General features: G+C 33.6%; 1 pseudogene; it reads right to left on the bottom strand.

Annotated features, from left to right (window-relative positions):
• The window catches only part of LOC115970298, a 40,444-nt pseudogene extending 38,642 nt beyond the window's left edge, over positions 1-1,802 (bottom strand).
• Between the last annotated feature and the right edge of the window lie 4,533 nt (positions 1,803-6,335).

Consider the following 6,335-nt stretch of genomic DNA (forward strand, 5'->3'; position numbering starts at 1 on the left):
CAATTGTGTGCTTAATATAATGACCTGTGTCAAGAAGCCCAATAATGACATCTCCTTCATGAGGGCTTCCAACTTTGCCTTTGGAGGGGAAACCCATGAAGTCCCATGACCTCGTAGTGTGAAGCTCTAGTATTTGGTTTGGAAGCACTGAAATTACACCTTCCATTTCTGCAACACATTTCAACTGCTTTTAGCACACAAACGGTAGTAAAATTTCATTCCTTGCCACTAGTTTGACACTCACGTGAGAATTTTGCAGCTTCTTCATCAGTTAATTTAGCTGCAAATCCATTAAAACTCTTCCCATAACTATAGATTAGTGACTCTTTGGCGGTTGAAGTACTGCAATTGGGAAAAAAAGGGTATGTACGGCACCGAGATCCCAAAACCCATATGGGCCCTGGGCCTAGGTCCAATGGAACGGCCCCATTGCCCTAAGCCCTTCTTGAAACTGCCTTCATGTAAAAACAAGTTTTGGGCCTTGAATCCTGAGAAGTGTTCGGCATAAGCTTTCCCGAACAAGCATATGAACCGTATCCGGGAAAATCATGAAATGCTCGGGAAACTGCATTACCGAGCACAATTGACTAAGCTGGAACCAAGTTCTAAGGCCATAATTGTTGCATCTCACTCTCACCTAAACACCCACTTAAAGCAGATAATATTGGACCTTCAATAGCACTAGCGGTGGCTGTAATCATAATCTTCCCACTAACCTTGACTATAAATAGCAGAAGTTTGGGAAGAGGAAGGGGTTCAGAAAAAAAAAAAAAAAAAAAAAAAAAAAAAAAAAAAAAAAAAAAAAAAAAAGGAGAAACAGTCAAGGAGGAAGAAAGAACGAATATTGCTTTGAGTCTCTCTGTCGAGAACGACCCAGAGTAGGAAATCGTGAAGCCCACTCTACAAATAAATTGTGAGCCCAAGTGAGTTCAAGCCCAACAGCCTCATCTCTGGTCCCCACAGGGTATATGCTTGAGATAATTCAAAAGTTAAAGCTGCTATGGGAAGGAATTATATTAGGAATGAAGCATGTTACACTATGAACAAGTTAAGCCTTTTGGGTGGTTTCCAGTTATAAAAGTGATGACCTTGAAGTGTAATTCTGTTTTGGAGTGTAAACTAGAAGTCTCTTGATTATTATATAATCTAAAAATGTCACATTGCTCACACTTCGCAGCTCAATCTAAAATTTTCTCCCAGCAATTGTTTAGGTTGTCTGTCACTGTTTTCATGTGTCTATCTCTATCATGTCCAAGATCACTATTTGGTTCCTGTTGACACATCCGAAAATAACTACTCATTCGCTCTACATAACGTTAGCATGCACCATAATACCTTGATAGATATGAGTTCCATCTGCATTATCACATATCAGCTTCGAGGCTATAGCATGGTTATTAGTAATTACAGTAACTGTACATAGCTTTTAATTGCCGTAGTTTTGAACTCCTAACACTAATTATAGGGTGCTAACTTAACTAGAAGACTTGTGATAAATTATGACATTATGTAGTGACAGGCTAAAAGTTATAACACCTTCCAAGTACTCTCTCTAGCATGGAATGATGCGTTGATTCGACAGAAAAATCTCGTTGAGGCTTCTCTCCCATGTATACAATGTGAACCTGTACGTAACACAAGCTCCTTAATAAAGAAACCATGTTGAATTACTTTTGGACATTAAATAGACTAAATTTAAACTATGAAAACCAATGTACCTCCCTTTCCTGGCCATGGCAACTCATCAGAAGAGCTGCAAGTAATAATGTGTGCAAAAGAATATGTAGCACTGCCTTGGCCATTGGTATTGAACTTGGTTCAACTGTAAGAGTCTTAAGTCGATGCCTTACGAGATAAAACTCTATGGTATTTATACAAGAAATGAAAACTTGAAATATCCGCTTGCTGTTTCTACCATCATTTATCAAGCTTCACTTATTTCTGTTTTGTTATAATCCCCAAATTATTGTCACCAAAATATGTTAAAAAAACATTATATATATGAAGAGATTGCTATTGCCAATTTCAATTGACCAAATTAATAAGCTGATTATATTATTGTTTTGGTCGGCTTTGCACTTCAATTTTCTTTTGCCACTAGCTCAAAAAATATGTACAATTATTTAGGCATGCCGTCATGATAATTGTCCGAGTCTCCCTAGTTAGAGTTTTACCATTTCTTTTTGTAATAACAATTTATTATCATCTTTGTCTTATTTTTTACACGTATGTGTCCTGGAGGCAATGGCTGGCCCTCGCCTGCATATGGGAAATTCGGTACACTTCTCTTTGATGATTCTGTCTTGAGTATTGGAAATGTTTAGCTTTGTTTAACGGGAAAATATATAGTACAGTAAACTACTAATTCATTTTTATTTTATATTTTAAATTGAATCAAAGACTTATATTTTTCGAGCAGAATAATATACGGCCACTCTATGTTGGTCTATGTTTTCCTCACCCATGAGCTACGATTCTATCGCAAACTTAAATAGTTGCAGTCCTCACCCATGAGTTATGATTCTATTGCAAACTTAAAGAGTAGTAGAAAACATGAGTATATTGTATGTCAAAGCACAAGTATTGCAGAGTTAACAAATTCAGCCACTCCATGCATCAAGAGGAGTGGAGTAAGAGATTTTGGGGGAGATTACCAACCAGCTACAGGAGAAGCAGAACAGATTACACAAACTCGACATGGAGCCTAGGACTTCAAAAAAAAAAAATGGTTTTTAATGGTTAGATAGATATCATGTACGTATGACTTACATAAATTTATATTAAAATTTCATTGACTATAGTTACACACAAATTTTTATGAAAGAAGATGAATTAATTATTACATATAAAGGATGTGAGGCCTAATAGTTTATATATATATATATACACTAGCATTGGCTGCACGTGCTGTCCCAGTAGTGAGAAAATTAATATAAATTTTGTATGTGAAATCGTGAATTTTGGCTCACCTAATTTGATTATATTAAAAAAGAAGTTTAAAAATACAACAAAATATCACAATATTTTCACAATATCTTCATTTTTAGGATCTAAATAGATATTTTTTTTATTTTATTTGAGAGAAATGCTACATTCGGAACATTTTTAGAACAAATTATAAATGACAAGTTATTATTGGTTTTAAACTAATAACATTTTTGTAGGGGTGAAATTTACAAGTCAACGGTGGGGTTTGGGCCCCGCGCGAAGTCTAGCCTTGACAAGAAGGGAAATAGGGCCAGAAGATTCCCAGCCCAATCCTGTTGGGCCGGAATTATTTAAGGGGCGTCCGAGGAGGAGTGCCTCCTCGGACACACCAAATGGGAGTCCAACGTATACCCTGCACACAGTGAGAAACCATCTCAAGCAAGAGGAAAATGTTAGATGTCCAGGAGGCAACCACAGTTGCCGCATTAAATGCAAAGAAGCTACTTTTCCAGCCGCATTAATGTAGAGAAGACAGGTGAATAGTGTTATCTTGGCCAGTGCAACTCACAGAAAGATAAGGTGGATGTCCGATGGGACGACACTCAAATGAAAGTCCAGATGGTTAACAAGTGTAAGGCTCTTATCAATTTGAGGGTGCAATATAAGAGAAGGAGATCCCCATGAAGAGGGGATCGGAGAATTGAGGAAAAAGAAAGAGAGATAGAGAGAGAAAACTGAAGGGATTCTGTAGTCTGTAACAAAGAGCAAGAGGTGCACTTATACGTCTTCTCGGATCGATACCCTGTGAACTAAAATGGAATATTCTCACGTTCAATATGCTGCATGGCATACATTTAACTGACTTTTACTTCGTCTAGCCTTAGTTCTGTAACCCGCTCTCTACAAATTCATTGTCTGAGGACTTTAGGGCCAGAACCACTTACTTGCTGGGTCTGGGCCCCAAAAACCGCCCCTACAATTGTTATTGTTATTTTCAAAACATTTATTTTCAGTTGTGGTTGGTCACAGAAAACTTTAGGCATTATAATTACAGTGCCAGTTGAATAAACCAAAAGCACTGTAGCTCCAATGCTATCCATTAATAATAACCTATGATTTGTTGTGAAATTAATGTTAAAATGTTGTGGATTTATCATATTTTTATTTGATATATAAGAAACTGAGATTTCAACAATTGTGAAAATATTGTGATAACAATAAGTGTTGTAACATTTTTTTTAAATATTTATTTTCAGTTGTGATTGGCTATAGCCTCATATTTTATTATTTTATTTCGACTTGTAAGAAATTGACATGTCAATAATTGTGAAAATATTGTGAAATTTGTTATATCAGTATAACAATATAAATGTCAGCTTACATCAATATTTAAAAGAAAAAAAAAAATAAAATAAACCAAAGCACTGTCGTAGCTACAGTGCTGCACAGTGCAAAAACACCGGATGTACAGTGCCAAGATACTGTGTGCGCATTCGCACTTTTATTATAAACATTTATTTTTAGTTGTCATTGATCATAGTTTCATATTTTATTATTTTATTTTGATTTGTAAGAAATTGACATGTCAATAATTGTGAAAATATTGTAAAATTTATTGTGTCAGTATAACAATATATATACCAACTTACATCAATATTTAAAAGGAAAAAAAAAAAAAAAAAAAAAAAAAAAAAAAAAAAAAAAAAAAAACACAAACAGATTACTAAAAAAAATTAGGCACTGTAGCTACAGTGTCGCTTGGTACTGTAACTACAGTGCAAAAATATTGTACTAGCAAGTGTCATAACATTTTCACAAAACATTTATTTTCAGTTGTGGTTGGTCATAGTTTCATATTTTATTATTTTATTTTGACTTATAAGAAATTAACACCTCAATAATTGTGAAAATATTGTGAAATTTGTTGTATTAGGATAACAATATATATAAAAGACTAAAAAAATGCAACTACTGTAGCTACTGTGCAAAACTTAAACAAAAGGGTTAAAAAAAATAAAAATAAAAAGAATCACGAAACCAAAACACTGTTGCAACTATAGTGCTGCACAGTAAAATACGTTAGGTGCACAGTATCGAAGCACTATAGCACATAGCCGCTTTTTATATATTAAGATATATATATATATATATATATAGGTTCAAGTTATGCCAAGTGTAACTCCTTAAGAGTTACATCTTTTTTGTACCGTAGATTTCTAATAGATCCAACGGTTGAAAAAGTAGCATTAAATTATTAAGGATTTTCACCTTACTTACTTAATTAATAACAGATTTTCTCTATCCTCATTTATTACTTTCCATAAACTTCATTGGGTCTTTAATTGTGTCTCTTTCTTCCTAAAATTGCTGGATATATATGAATCTAGGCAAAAAACAAGGACTAAAAAAGTTCAAATTTTTCTTCTCTCAAATCCTTAGGTGCCGGTGAGTAAGATCTAAAGATATACTATAATTTGTGATTTTATAAGTACACTTAGTCTGCCAGAACTACCCCTAAACAATTCACAAAATGAGCAAGAGCCTTGTGGTTTCCAGTTTCAACACATTATACCAAAAACACATGACAAAACTCAAATCTATTGAAGATAGGGCGGATATGAGATCACAAAATAAAATAAAGAAGTGAACATATATATATATATATATTATTATTATTATTATAATGTTGAAAATAAATGATGACCAGAATCTACAAAGAAGTATCCATTTGGTTAATTGAAAAAATTGGCAGATCGATGTTCATACAATTATGAAAAGCTTGTAATAATCAGATTGGTAATGAATGGGCTTGCTTGATTCAAGTAGTTAACATCTAACATGATAAATTTGGCCTGTTTTACTGTCACCATGTTGAATTCGTTTTTGTGGTTAAGAAATATTTGAACCATATATATACTCCTTGATACAAGAGTTACAGGCAAGGGATATTTTCATTACAACACCTTCTAATTATAAATGAAATATTTATCATGTATAATGTCTACAATATTCTGCTAATTGAAATAGATTTGGCCTAATTCCATCCTGAGCGGGAAAAAGAAGAAAGAAGTTGGTGTGACTCAATGGTACAATGTTTTTTATTTTTTATTTTTAAGGAAGAAAGGGGCACAGTTAAACAACACTTAAGCAGGTCTATGGAAAATAATAAATGAAGATAGAGAAAATCTATTATTAATTAAGTAAATAAGGTGGAAATCCTTAATCATTTAATGCTACTTTTTCAACCATTGGATCTATTAAAAATCTATGGTATAAAAGAGTTACACCAGGTGTAACTCTTAAGAAGTTACACCAAGTGTAACTTAAATTCATCTCATATATATATATTACCTGTTCAAAGGTAACAGTTATTATCCAAAATTGTAAATTGTTCTACAAACCAATAA

The sequence above is a fragment of the Quercus lobata genome, chromosome 12, assembly GCF_001633185.2.
Source record: "Quercus lobata isolate SW786 chromosome 12, ValleyOak3.0 Primary Assembly, whole genome shotgun sequence".
NCBI lineage: Eukaryota > Viridiplantae > Streptophyta > Magnoliopsida > Fagales > Fagaceae > Quercus > Quercus lobata.